The sequence below is a fragment of the Vicugna pacos genome, chromosome 2 (genome assembly GCF_048564905.1).
Source record: "Vicugna pacos chromosome 2, VicPac4, whole genome shotgun sequence".
Taxonomy (NCBI): Eukaryota; Metazoa; Chordata; class Mammalia; order Artiodactyla; family Camelidae; genus Vicugna; species Vicugna pacos.
Genome location: NC_132988.1, coordinates 33,562,758 through 33,578,359, shown reverse-complemented (window position 1 = coordinate 33,578,359; position 15,602 = coordinate 33,562,758). Strand labels below are relative to the sequence as shown.

At 34.6% G+C, this 15,602-nt stretch overlaps 2 long non-coding RNA genes across 2 annotated transcripts in view; one reads left to right on the top strand and one right to left on the bottom strand.

Annotated features, from left to right (window-relative positions):
* The window catches only part of LOC140685734 (uncharacterized), a 135,002-nt gene extending 132,991 nt beyond the window's left edge, over window positions 1-2,011 (top strand). Inside the window, exon 5 of the long non-coding RNA XR_012059094.1 lies at window positions 1,907-2,011. This is a non-coding gene — a long non-coding RNA (uncharacterized lncRNA). The remainder of the gene's footprint in view (window positions 1-1,906) is intronic.
* The window catches only part of LOC140685735 (uncharacterized), a 280,125-nt gene that overhangs the window by 251,968 nt on the left and 12,555 nt on the right, over window positions 1-15,602 (bottom strand). The window lies entirely within an intron of this gene.

The window sequence follows — 15,602 nt, the reverse complement described above, 5'->3', positions numbered from 1 at the left end:
ATAATATTTTTAAAACATCAATTTACTCCTCTTAATAGGATAAATGTAATTTCTAAGTCATTTTTTTTCTAACGTAAACAAGGTTTTGGAATAGACTAAAATTCACGCCTCAAAAGATAATTATTGAATAAATACCTGGAGAACTTTCTGACCATAATTTCAGTAATGGAAAATAATTTCAGGCCTGAACATTATATTAGTGATGAAGATTTACTTAGGGAAATAAAGAATTTAAAGAGAGGAAACACATTTTCAAATGTATGAATTACTCCCCCTTTGAAGTTCAGGGCTTGACGAGGTTGATTTGGGATTTGACTGCTCAAAAGTAATGTAAAACCAATATGTGAGATGAAAGACATAAAAAATGTGACCTTCCTTATTCAAGGTACATTATATAGTCAAAGATAAGTTGCAAATGTTTATAGTATAATTTTAGTAAATGGGAAACAGTAAAGCAATTATGTAAAACTAAAAGAGTGTAGCATTTAAGAATCTAAGCTTTAAAATAAGATTTCCTAGATTCAAATCTCTGGTTCCACCACAGCTAATGCTGGTTGACTTTGGGCAGCTTTTCCTCTCTTTGCTTGTTTCTTGTGACTTGGAGATACTAGACTCTACCTCATATTTTTTTTTAATAAACAGATTTATTCTAAAATGCTTAATACAGTGACTGGCATGTAATAAGTGCTCAATGCATGTGAGATATTATTGCCATTTATTACTGCTATGATTATAATGGTTAAAAAAACACTTTCATTACATTGTCTTATTATCTTGCTCTTTTCTGAGGTTGATTATATATGAGTGTGTGTGTGTTAAGTTTTACTAAATTGTGCTTCAGAAAAGTCAATAAGCAGACTTATATTTTGAGGTCCAATTATAAACCAGTATTAAAAAGTCCATATCTCCTAGTGGTTAAGAAGACAGCTGACTCTTAAAAGTAGACTACCACTTCCTATCTGAGTGACCTACGGCAAGTTACTTAATCTGTGTGTCTACAGATGATTAGCTTCTAAAATAGACGCAGAAATTACATGGGTTGATTTTCCATGTCCTTACCTACCACTGCAAATGCCACCCAGTTATATTGCATTTAGTCATTTCTTTTTTTCCTTCTCTTCTTCTGCCTTCTTCCAAATTCAAGTGAACCACATACGCTGTATTTTTAAAAATAATGGTCTATTAACCTTAAATAGATCATAGACCTAAAGTAGTTTTGAAATGTTACCAATTAAATCTTTTCTTGTCTACATTTCTACATCAATTTTTAACTTTAATTTGAGATTTGGAAAATACACATGTAAATAAAATAGAACAAATTTCATTATTTGTTTAAAAATGTTTCTTTAAAGTGTATAGAAGTTCTTTAAACAGCAACTTGTCTATTGTGTTTTGCTCCAGAAAACATAAAATAATTTCAGCTAAAGGAGTTTTGAGGTGGCCTGTGAGTAAAAAACATACCATTAAAATATAATTTATCCATTGAAAACTACTGAGTAGCAGTAAACTCTTAAAACATTATACGCAATGACTAAAATTAGCTATCCTCTTCAATGAAAAAGTCATAAGAAAATGACTGAATTCTGATACACAAGTTAAGGAATACTTTTGTGTGTCAATTGCTACAAATGAAGTACCTATATGTGTAATAAACTGACCAAAAATCAAAGGAAATTTTAACTTGATATTCATATCCTATTGTATATTGATATTCATATTCATAGTCTATGAATATCAAGTTAAAATATATAATATATAAAATAATAATATTTTATAATATGTCTTAAGGTAAAATTAACTTTTTCCAAAAAGTCTATTTACTTAGATAATGAAGTATAATAGAAAATTTGACTATTTAAAACATGTTTTTACATATATTATTCATTCTGATTATTTTCATTGACAGATGGCAGATGAAGAACATGAGACTAAGATCAAGCACCTGCACATACAATTTCTGACTTTAAGCACTAGGTCTTCTGATTTTGACTTCACTATTCTGAACATCGAGAAGGTTCAATACTTTGAAATTTAGAAATTGTAAACCACTTTTGAAAGTCAACTGAATACAAACTTTTTTTTCTGGCTGTAGTGCATGAATAAACTTTTAGAATTTTTATATCCTGCAGTGTACAGCAATCGTAAACATCTCATGGGTACTTGAAGAGATGATGACTGATAACCTACTACATTACTTACTTATAGTCACTTACGGCAATCTTTGCTATGTTGAAAAGGGAAGGAGGGGAGGCTTTTGTTTGGAAAATAATATTAACAATGGCTAGCTGACTGTTTTACATGTAATATATAATGATGAAAGAAAAATAAAGAGTTTTAAGCCATGCTGAATAACTCAGAGATAAGGTCAGTGGGAAGCACTGAGGATTTACCTCTACATAGGCACATTTAAGACAGTAGGCCCTGTGAACACTATCTCTCTAACCAAAGGCAATAGGGAAGCTTGAAATGCAAATACAACCAAGTTTCTCAAGCAAAAGTGATTAATCGTTTAACCAAGTGCTGGCTTTGGTTCAGAAGTGGTTGGTTACAAGAGAGCTTGGTTTGGATCATTGCTGAGCCTTGAGTTGATTGTTGTATTGAGAGGATAGTCTCAGATTTGCCATCAAGATGTTTTTTGTTGATTCTGATTAGTTTTCCAGGAAGCAGTAGCTCTGGTTCCTTCTTAAAGGGCTCTGAATACTTGACCTCTACACCCTCTGGGCTAAAGGCCATTTAAGAGGCAAGCTTAAATACATAGACTCAAGGCTCAGTGGAAATGCTCCTTATCAATGAGAGAAAAATCCCCTGATTCTGTTTTATTCATTATTTGTCAAAAAAAGCATATGATACTGGACCATATGCCTTAATAATTTCATAAGGTTAGTCACAAATGTATAGACAAAGGACCTTTAACATAGTGAGAGTTGATAATTCCGGAGAGAAACAGGGCAAGCAAACTGTATAGAACTTAAAAGTATTTATATTTGAGAAAAGACAATGGGTCCAAATCCGAGTTATTACATTATTGAGAAAAATGCAAATGAAGATTGGATGACAATAAAATCATCTGTTTTCTTGTGCTTTTTTGGCCATGTTGCCACCAGAAGATTGTTTTCATATTAAAAACAAACAGTTAAATTATGGAGAGTTAGAGATCCTGCTACTTTGGCACAAGTGGCAATAATGGCAAACCTGTATATTTTGTTATACAGGTGAATATCTAATAGGGTAAAATTAAATGGTTGTATGAAAAATACACTATAACTATTAAAAAAATGTAATTCTGAGTGCATTAGGGAGACAGATGTGCAATTGTGTTTTGTCAGTTACTATAAGAACTTACTGTGGTTCAGTGAATCAAGTTGCATAAATAAATTTTACCCGTTGCTGGCTTTGATAAAAGCAAGCAAGCAAGCAAAAAAAAAAAAAAAAAAAACTCCCAAACAAATTTAAATACATAGTTTTTAGAGTAATTTCCCCTCTGTCCCATCCTGCTCAAGGATTTGAAAGATGATAACATTTAAGGAAACATTTCCAGTTTTTGTCTTTGGGAAAGGTCAGAGGTATAGAAATTTTTCTAAGAATGGATAGGGAGGGTCGGTTTGCCTCGGGCCATTGGAGTACACTTGATTAGAGGGGAAGGAAACCAACAACAAAATCAGTCTTTAGATAGCTTTCCTGGAGTGTTGACTCCCCATACTGATTGTCAATACCACCCTGCATACCATGGCCTGGATAGCAGAAACACCCCTTTCTTTCATTTTTCTTCCTTCCAAAGGCCAAACATGCTGTCTTTGGATAGATTTCAATCCTACTTTAATTCATTAAAAAGTGAAACAAAATCACCATTTACATCCTTGACAGCTGGCAGGTTTTATGTGTTCTCACTACTCTTGCCAAGTAGCAAAAGGTTTCATTCAACTCAGTCACGGATCCTTGGAGAGCTGCAAGTGTGGAGCCCATCAAAACACAATGCTAACAATGGCACAGGAGCTGCAGGCATGGGGGTATTATGCCAACCCACCGGTGTGTAGGAAGTCATCACTTTTTAAAACTTCAAAAAGGAACTACAACAAAAGGTTTGAGAGGGCTCAGATCACAGGGAGTTTCTGTGCCACTTGGGGTAGAAACATACCAAGATGTTATTGATTATCTTTAATATACATTATAGATATTTAAAGTAAGAAATGTATTTTTAAGAGAACATACATAGTAAAAGGAATATGGGAATTTAATTAGCTTCCATTAAAAAAACAGAGAACCGTGGAACTTGTAATGGGTGACTGAAAATAAAACAGAACTGGTAACAGCAGAATTTGGGGGATTTGAAATACATTTCCTTTGATTAAAAAAATACCTCTAATTTCCTATGAAGATGGAGGTGTGTTATGCACAGGATGGGGATAAAATAATGAATTATGACCTTCTTTATGTTATTTTTTTGCAGAAACAAAGAACTAAATTAAAACATATGCCCATAAGGGATTACTAGCTATAAATTAATTAATTATGGTAAAGTTTAGATTCTTCTTTCCAACTGTAATTACCTGTTGGCTTAGAGAAGATCTTGGTTAATTATGATGATCAATAGCCTTGCAGTCAGAGATAATACAAGAAAAAGGTAACTAAGTGTTAATTGCATTTCTCAGCCAAGATTAATTTACACAGATACTAAATAATACTGAAGGAGGCCATTAGCCTGGTGTTTAGAAATCTACTCGAACTCTGATTCTCTTAGTTCCTATCCCATTTTTGTTTGAGTAGATTGACTTTAAGCAAATTACTTAATCTAAGTGTCAAAATATTTATTTACAAATTGGAATAAAATAACGTATATACTTCATAGTGTGAAGATCAAATAAGATAAAGATACAGTGTTTAACCAAGCTACATTATTAGCACATTAGAAGCATTCAAAGATGTTAATTATAATTATTACCATAATCTAAGGTATACATTCAATTTACCAGTTTCCAGACGTATCACTTTAAATAATATATTCAAGTGCTATACTTATGAAGGAGGACTCTATCACCACCTTCGACCATGAAGGTCAAATGGATGCCGCTGCTCAGCTTTGTCCTTAGTGCTTTAAAGTATAATCAGAATTTTAATTTAGATCCCTATTTTTAGGTTTATACTTAAAACTTTTTGACAAAACAACAGGGGTTAGAAATAGACCTAGAATCAAATGGAGAGCATATGCTCTGCTTACCTTTTAATTTTTGTATTTATATTTTAACACCTAAAATAAATTGTTTTACTTAATTAGCATGCATATACATGTGTTTATGTACATATTCAGCCTTTGAGGAAAATATCACCACCATTATGAAGGGCATCAGGAAGGGATCTGTAGCTGCTTTCATAACTGAGTATCAATCCTGCCCAAATCAACATGTCTGGCTTTGTTAAATTAAATAATAACCAGGCATAAGAAACTATTTACCAATCTTTACTAAATTATAAAAAAAATAGCCGTTTTGTTAATCATGGACTGGTTCTTTTACTTGACTGGATTATTTTCATGTTGTTTCAGTTAGTTATTTTTATATACTTACTATTTTTTGATCTCTACTTTTTATCTCAGGTAGGAGAAATGGCTCAGATCTGCAACTCCAGCCCAGAAAGAAGACTAGTTTGGGCTCTAAAACTAAAAAGCCAGGGGAACTGACTTTTCTGGCGAAGTGAAATCACTATGGCATGTGTTCAGCTTTAAGTTGTTTCATTTATCAAGTCAACATATTCGTAAAACAACTTGCTTTTAGAAAACCATTTTGTTGCTTTTTGCCTGTGCAAGATCCTGTCTGTTGCAGATGTAATCCCAGGGCTAGTGTCTGCCACAAAATTAATTTGCAGAAAAACAATAGAGTGACTTCTGGTCACTATTCTTTTTGTGTTCTTATTTATCCTGATGTGGGAAGATGAGAGACATATTTTGTTTCCAACCAGACGTTACAGTGAGAAGTTTGGAATACATTTTTAGATAGCAGGCAAGACCAAGAAATCTTTATCTAGAGGTTTATAAGGCTTCTACTTTGTAAGTTCTGAAGTTTTTAGACTGGTACAAAATTACAAACTTCAACATATGTAAATATATTAGAAATGCCAAATCACAAAAGATGTCATAGCAATTTTGTCTTTGTGAATTGTTAAATTTCTTTAAAATTTAAGCTACAATTTTAAAGCCTATTGTTATGTAAGGCCTGCATGCTTCAAGCGGAAGACAACTGTCATGATGGAGGCTTTTGGTCCAAAAGAAAGATATTTCCAACATCTCAAAGGCAAAATATTTAAAGATGAAATCTTACTCTTAAAAAAAAAAATTAAAAAAACTCCCTCCTATAAGAGTACCATTTTTTGTAAGTTGTTAAAGTACAATTTTCCAAAATGTAAAACATGACACTCATACAAATAAAAAATAAACATATGTCAACAACTGTATTCAACTCATTAATTAATGAGAGAACCAGTCATAATTAGGGAACTGCTAAGACTAACTCAAAAAGCTTTGAGAAGCTGAGTATCTAAAAGAGTTTAATACAGGCCATTTTGAATAAGATCGTAAGGTTAGGTACAATGCTGGTTTAATCTCCTAAAGGGCAAAAAACAAAACAAAACAAAACAAAAACAAAACCCCATAATCTTTCAGGTTATCTTTTATTTTGAACAGAAATTATTCACATATCTACCAGATAAAAATCTGTAAGTTAACATGCAACTCCATTAAGTCTGAGACTTTAATCAGCCATAAACAAGGAATTGAGAAAAAGAATATATTCTTATAAGTACTTAAGTAATTGTTGAGTAGGAATGTGCTCATCTGCTGTTGAAAAGAAGTAGCACTTCCTTCTTTTTTTTTTTTTTTGCCTTATTTTCAACTCTTTATAATTCTTCTTAACAAAATAAAATCACGATTTTCCGTAGCTAGGAATATCGTATTTTTCTACTGTCACTCAGGTTGTACTGAATCTTATTGATCCTTTTTTCACAATATCTCCAGCATAATATTTCTAAAGCACACTGCATAAGACAAGGGGGATCCATGGGCAAATATACTTAGATAAAATAACATGTTCTTTTTTCCATAACCAATGAAGTTAAAATTGAATCTTGGATAAAATTAGAATTAGTGTGGAAGAGTGGACAGATATGTACAGTCTTAGAAAGAGCTACAATACAGATCAGGGACAACAAAAGGACTACCATATTGGAATGGAACTTTAGTTAGAGACAGCTAAGAGATTAAAGTTGTTTTTCTTTGTAAAAATACTCTATTTACTTGCCTTTAAATGTCTTTCTTTCTTTGACATTAGTGATAAAATGGATATAGAGATACTTATCATACTTGGAAATAAGAGATACTCTCCAACTCTAACTTCCTTATGAGCTGGAACTGAAATCAGAATAAAGTCTGGGGAGACAGAAAGGGACGTGTAAAAATGTCTCTGCTAATATTAATTTATGTGTGAGAATATGAATCTGTGTCCCCTAAGAGCTTTTCAGGTAACATTTAGGAGAAGGAATTCTGGGGACAAAAAACAATTACAATAAGTTCAGCACTTCCTTCAATATGTGTGAGCAATTATTTGCTGTATCTTGGACCCAAATGAGTTATTAATTTCAGAGTAGCGTTGTTATTAAATACAGATAATAATACTAATAATGAGCACTTGGTATGTGTGAGGATTTCTACCCACTCATTGGTTTTGACTGTTTTCTTGTATTTCAGCTTAGATTCATAAACCAGTCATGTGTAGCCATCTGATTCTTTTTTAAGAATGAAGTTCTAGTTAACAATGCTGTATGATATATAGGGAAGCTGTTAAGAGAGTAAATCCTGAGTTCTCATTACAAAGAGAATTTTTTTCTTTTATCCTTTTTTTCTTTTTATTTTATCTAGATGAGAAGATAAATGTTAGCTGAACCTACGGTGATAATCACTTTGCAATATATGAAAATCAAACCATCATGCTGTATGCCTCAAACTTATACAGTAATATATGTCAGCTATTTTTCAATAAAACTGGAAAAATGGATTTATCTTCCCACAGATTGCATATAAGTGTTGATGATTTTGCAACTGTTTGAGTTGGCTATTAATAATGCTTTTGGAACTCAGTTATGTCTCAAGAGTTCTATCCCTGGGAAAATGAACCAATCAAAGCTGAAAGTGCATGAAGAAAATAAAATGCTGAAACGTTAAGAGGATTTATTTCTAAATTTTGATATGTATTTCAAGCAGGAGAAGTGCTAGCAAACTCTTTTTTATTGACACTTTGTGTGATATATGTTTAACCCTTAAGGTAACATGTTCCTGTCCTGTTGGATGTTCTGGTTTTGTTAAAATTGGAAATCTGCTATGTCTTTAGAATCTTGTGATATATACCTTTTATTGCTTTGCTAGGGCTGCCATAATAAAGTATCACAGACAGGGTGAATTAAACAACAATAATTTATTTCTTATAGCTCTCAAGTCTAGAAGTCTGAGATCAAAATGCTAATAGGATTAGTTTCTTTTGCAGCCTCTCTCCTTGGCTTGAAGAGGGTTGTCCTTTCCTTGTGTCTTCACATGGTCTTCCTTCTCTATGTGTCTGTGTCTGTGTCCTAATTTCCTCTCCATATAAGGACACCAGTCATATCATATTAGGGCTACCCTAATGGCCTAATTTTAACTTAGTTACCTTTTTAAAGACATGTGAAATAACAGAAAATATATATATTGGTCTCTGCCCATGGGTCCTGGAAAAAGTCTCATGAAACCCTTTTCATTTCCTGAGTTAAAGAAATGTTTTTTGTTTTAATGAGGTGATTCAAGGCAAGCTCTTGGATGGCTCCTGAATAATCGCTAGTCACTGGAAAGGCCAAGCCATGATTAAAAACATGGGATTTTCAGGCCCACTCCCCATTCTCCTGAGAAGGGAGAAAGGCTAGAAATGGAATTAATGATCAATCATGCCTACGTGATAAAGATGCCATAAAAATCCCAAAAGTATGGGGTTTAGAGGGCTTCCAGGTGAGTGGCACACCCCAACTTCCTGGAGACAGAAGTTCCTGGGCTTAGGACCCTCCCAGACCTCACTCTATGTATCTCTTCATCTGGTTGTTCTTCTGTAACCTTTTATTACATTCTTTAATAAACTGATAAATATAAGTAACTGTTCCTCTGTGTTTTGTGAGCCATTTTAGTAAGTTAATCAAACCCAAATAGGGGGTCACAGGAACCTCTGGTTTGTAGCCAAGTTGGAAAGAAGTTGTGGGTAACCTAGAAACCTACTACTTTCTATTGGCATCTGAAGTGGGGGAGGGGAGAATCACGTGAGACCGAGCCCTTAACCTGTGGGATCTGATACTATTTCCAAGTAGATGGTGTCAGAATTGAGTTACATTATAGGACACTCCGCTGCTGTCAGAGAATTTTTAGTGGAGGAAAACCCCACACATCCGATGGCAGAATTGTTGGTGTGTGTTAGCAGTGTGAGAGTAAAGGAGAAACACAGGAGGAAGGACTGGATTTTTCTCTTCTCAGGAGGAAAAGGCTGGGTTTTTTTCTTTCTTACTCAAGGCACTATCTCTAAATATAGTCACATTCTGAGGCACTGGGATTTAGGACTCCAAAATATGAATTTGGGAGGGTACACTAATTCAGCCCATAACAGACCACAAATCTGCCTAATAAATTTCAATCTTAGTTGCAATTAAGTCAGATTTGGCAAAAAAAATAAGCTGATTTATATTTTCCAGTCATCTAAATGTTTAAATATGTATTGCATATGTGTTCCACATCACCTCTTCTCTTTCTCTGGTATGTATTAGTTTTAGTTGTCACTCCTTTGATTTCCCAAAGTGCTGTGTTTAGAATTTAGCCATTGAACTTGTACTAAAATTATTTTGAGTATTTTTGATCCTAATGTACTGAAACATAGAAATCAGCGAGTGAGAAATGTCAATCTTTTGGTTTGGTTTTTTTTTTTTTCGTTTTGTTTTGTTTTTTATTTTCATGGTGAGAGAAGATAGAGGATAATGAATTTCCAAGAGAAAACTAGAACTCTCACTCTAATAAATACACGGTAGGGAACCTGACCCTTTAAGAAGGTGTATGTATAAAACCTTAAGTGGTGTACCTGTGTGCTGAGGGGACTAAACTTTGCCAAGTATAAGAAATGAGATTATTTTATGTTTTAACCATTATCATCTTCAAAGTTGTAGAATGAAATCTCTCTTCTCTGTTGGATAACATTTTGGGCAGATTTGATAACTTCCTAGGAAATTTCAATAATCAAAATTTTTTTCTACTCCAATTTATAAGTCCAGTATTATATTTGATAAAATGATTTTGTCTCTCGTGTTGGCAGAAACAAAGGTTCTATAGTATCCCATATAATCTGAAGTTAGTCCCTGATGAATTAGTGATAACATTCTTTCCCCTCCCCTGCTGGCTAGTTCTAAATGAGAAGGAAGCAGGTCCTGCTCTTTCACTTCTCCTCCCTGCCCCCCCACCCTAGAGCATGGGCATATGTGTGCAAAGCACAAGTTAGTTACTTGCTACTTGTCTCCCTCTACCTCCTGCTAAATTTCTGTTTCCTTTTGTCTATAGGGTCAGGGAGAAAGGAGTTCAAAAAAGGGGCATGTCATTCATGTCTTTTCTGTTGCTGTGCCAAAACGCTGGATCTCTCAGAGGGAGGATGAATGAGTTCACGAACCAAATAAGAAACCCCTTCTCACACACATACACACACACCCACACACCCCCACACACACACCACAATTCCCAGACAAAGGACATCAGGCCTCAGCTAAATTTCTTTCAATTCCTGTCAGCATCTGCCCCTGCTGGTAGATCCATTTGTTCTTTCTTCTCAATTTCTTTTGCCCTAGCCAGCATCCTCATTGCGACTCAGGTATGATGGTGAAAATTCATCTATCTTCTGTAGTATTCACCTAATCCACAGCAAACTCATGCATTTTAGCCATGACAAATGGTGGGAGGGCACAGTATTCTGCTTCTGCCTCCTTTCTCCACCCTGAGATCATCCTAATCTTTCTATTCCTCTTCCGAGAGAGGTGTAGGGAAGATTATTAGTGATTCTTTTGGAGTACCCCCTCAGTTTGGTTTTGTGATCTCCCTAATAGGCTGAGTTATTTTTCCAAGATTTCTTATAGGTGATAGTCATATAAATGAAGAGAGGGGCTGGGGAGGTCTATATGCTGACTGGTGGCCCTGGAGGAGGGAAGTTATTTGTGGCTTTTCTTTGATTGCAGAATACTTGGAAAGTTTGTTCTCCAGTCTGCGACTGTAGTTTCTCATTCAGGGCACTCAACATGCTATTATATCAGTAACAGATTTATTCACGTAGGGTGCAACCATAGTGAGAATGGTTAGCCTCTAGACACTGAATTCTGACCAACTGCCTTGGGATTTCCTTGGAAATCTAATTTTTTAAAGAATGGAAAACAAAATTGAAGAGTGATAATTCAAAGTATATTTTCTCAATTCTTAGAAGTTCTAAACATAAGCTTCTTTGTATGGCAGATCTACACTGATTTTCATGGCTCATACTACTCTAAATTTACATCCCTGCTTCTTAAATGTAATTTACGTACTATTAAAAATCTCTCTCTCCATAGTTTTAATTTCTCCACATTTAGAATGACAAGAATTATTGTCTACCTATATCACAGTAGTTTTATAATCATAAAAGATAAAATGGGTTTATAATTATTTTATAAACTGCAAAATGCTGAGAAATATGAAATAGTAGTGTCTTTGTTTGATTTTTGTCTTTTGGCCCTACTTATTTCAAAACTCATTTATGCATAAAATTGATTCCACAAAGGAAAAGACAGGTTTTAGAAGAAAAAAAAAAAATCACCCAACCCATCTTGTTTCTCTTAGAACTGGAAACAGGAACAATGATGACCAACCACTCAGACCCTGAATAGGAGAAGAACTGACTCCTTTGTTATACCCTGAAGCCACGTGATATAAGTGAGGGGAGCAGCCACTAGCTTCCAAGCTGGAGCTGAGATTTGACCAGTAGGTTTTCTGTAGGAGGAAGTGGTTCAGAATAAAAAACTTGTATTTGGACAGTTCTTGGCCCCCTTCTCACCAGCACAGAATGTGATCTTGGTCAAGTTGCTTATATGTAAATGAGCATAATGACATTACTGCATTGGGTGGATGAAAACTTTTAACATGTTGCTGTGCAATAATGTCCACACTATAACCCATTATTAGCTCTTACTTTGTATTAGCATTATTTGAGATGTTTTACATGCATTATGTTATTTACGTACTTCTAAATGCTTTACATACATAACATGGATGGTGTGCTTGTGTGTACCATATCCTTTTTTAGCTAGATAGTAGTTAGCTGTCAGAAAGGCTAGCGAAAGCAAAATTTGTCTAATTCTCCATAAAACTTTCAATCAGGCAGTTGGAAAGCTTGGCAACATCAGGGCAGTAAGTAGAGAGCCAGAAGGGCTTAGACCACAGATTCAGGGCTTTCCCTCTGGACACATAATTACTGGCATCTGCAGGCAGTCTTTCGTGTGGGTTTCCTTGGACATATGCTGCATAACTGATCCCTTTTCAATATTATTCTACTGGACATAAGTTTGCTCATTTCATTCTCAGTATCTAGTTTCAAGACTGAAGAACCACGATCTCATGGCCAGAATGGAAGATATACTTGCTGCCTCTGAACGGATTATGTAAGAATGCCCCTTGATAAACTTCTTTTTAATCTTATATTCATAAGAGAGTTCTGCAGACCTAAAAATATGTTGTGAGAAAAAAAAGGGTTCTGTGGTCAATATAATTTGCAAAATACATTGGTGTATATAAATTAAACAACTCTTAACTAAAAGGCTCTTAGAGATCAGTTCTACTCTAACGTGCTTCCTAAATCTGCAAGAAGGAACAGTACTGGGTTCCCTTCTCACTTACATATAGTGTGATCTTGGTCAAGCTGCTTAGGGGGAAATTAGCATAGTGATACTACTATATTGGGTGGACTGAAAAACTCGTAATATGTTGGTACACAATATTATCCATATTATATATCCATGTTATAGAAAACATAGTGTGTGTCTATTTGCCCAGGAATACTTTTCAAGGAGATTCTCCTAGGATAATATTTCATGGATCATACTTTGGAAAACAAATATCTAAGTGTACCATCCTCATTTTTCAGTCAGAAAGATAGACCTGAAAGCAACTGGAGTCCTAATTTGAGTCTGCATGAAAATTGTCCCCTAATATTTCCCCTTCCTTCACCACATCAAAGTAAAACTCAAAGTCTCCTGTTTGAAACAAAACTGGCAGCTCCAACTTGAATAGGTGGATCAGTTCATATGATGTCCTTTTAGAGGAAACCACAATCTCTCATGCTCTCAATTTTTCCTTATCTTTCCACAGTGGTGAGAAAATCAGATTTCAATGCTTTGACTGATGTTTTATTTCTAAACTTAATATAGATGCTATCTACTCTGTAGACAGAGACCTTTTATTTACTCCCAAATTCATCCATCTGGCACCCAGCCACAAAATTCATTTGTAAAAACCTTCTATGAATCTAAGAAATAGAATCTCTTTTGAATGTCATTTGGTTTAGTTTAGCCAAATCAAAGATTAATGGTTGGGGGTGGGCAGTGGAGTAGAGCATTTCTAATAATTAGATCTCAACCAAGGGGTGCAGTTCTGCTTAAAGGGAGTATTTGGTCTGAATTAAGAATGTCTGCTACAAACAGCTCACCACAGCCCCCTGTCATTTTTGAATTTTGATAGCCCAGTCTGCTTCTATCTCTGGGTATAACTCCTCTTGGGTACTGTCTCGCCTTTTGTGCATGTGTTTGTCACATTCTTGACTTTGAGGGAGTAAGACTAACAGACCAGGAAACAAATCTTACATATAATTTATTTATTCCCCTTCTAATACTTTTTCTCAAAATGTTATCCAAATTATTCTGATACTGAGATGATATCAAAGATTCTTCATATAGGGAGAGTTCTCTTGAAAGGACAAAGATCCTTAAACTTCAGAGATTCACAGAAGTTTGCATCTAAGTCATGTGAATAATAAGCACCATATTCTGTTGCAGGAACTCTTTTTGGTTACTTTTTTGTATTATTCATTCATCACGGTATCTTGAGAGAAACATGTATCTGTGACTTGGACAGTATTTCTAAGTTGTGTTAAATCTGCTAGTTCAGCTTTACATGCCCAGGAAGAAGCTTCCCATATTGCCCTCTGATTGCCATCAATTCTGTTGATTTAATGGTTTTAGCATTCTTTCCTCACTCGGCTTTTCATTACATTTTGTTTCTAATTGCTGTCTTCAACTCCTCTTCCTTTACATTATCTTCAGACTTTAAATTTCCCTTCCTAGAATTCCTTTCCCAGACCTCTAGACTTGTGAGCCTACACAATCTGAGTTTAAGAACTAGAGATCACTTGTATAGTTCTGTTTGTTCAGAACAGAGAAGCTCCTTTATTTAAGTGCATGGTTCACATAAGGCATTTAATTGGTCATACTAAATTGTTCTTACTGCAATATAAATTAATATCATTAAGCTATAAAGTCTCACAAAATTTGCAGAAGATATAAAACTGGAGAAGTGTACATATTGTATATAGGTGCTTAACAAAATTTTTCTTATATAAGTTCTTGGTTCAGGGGATATTTGACAATTTCTAGGGACATTTTGGGTTGTCCAACTAGAGAGATGCCATTGGTATCTAGTACGTGGAGGGAGGCCAGGGATGCTGTTAAATATTCTACAGTGAAGAGAAACAATGCCTTACAGCAAAGTTCCATTCCCAAAATGTCAATAATACCTCTGTTGAGAAACTCTGATTTAGATAATGAGAGCACATTGTAAGTTCTCTAGCTAGTGGAACATTTGTTAACATATTACCTCTGTAAAATAAATATATCCAAAGGATGGGTGGAGAGCCATGGAAGAGCAGCCTGAATAACAGAGCGCATGAATCATACTATCAAATAAAGTATAACTGAAGTGCCCAAGATCATATTACAGAATAGCAAAGGTTATTAGGAACAAAGTAATCTTTCTTTTCACTTTTTATTCATATTCTCTTATGCAACCTTTGCTCTTTGACATGTCCTACTTTCTTCAGAATGTGATGGTTTTTTCTTTTGTCTATGACTCATTTGTTCTTAGACACCATTCTTTATTTAAATGCAGTTCCAACTGCAACCTCAAACCAATTGTATTGGCAGGTCTTTCCAATGCTTTTAGATAATCCATGGTACAGACAGCATATTTTCTTTTAAAGCCTCAAATCCTGGGTTGTAAAGTACCTATAAATGAATGTTTTCCTTGTGGTGGGAAAATGTCTTATTTAAAAATTGTTTAATAGCCTGCCACTGTCAAAGGATAACATTTAGACTCTCAGCCAAGATACTGGTGTTGATGCTAATTCCCTTCTGCTTTTTATAGCTCATGCATGACTCTCACGCACTCAATATTTTAGTTGTGTGCTACAGACCTTCCAGTGAAGCAATTCTTGGAAATAACATGATATCATGAGTCTGTTACAGCTATTAAGCCATGGCAGCTAGAGTGGAAATGAATA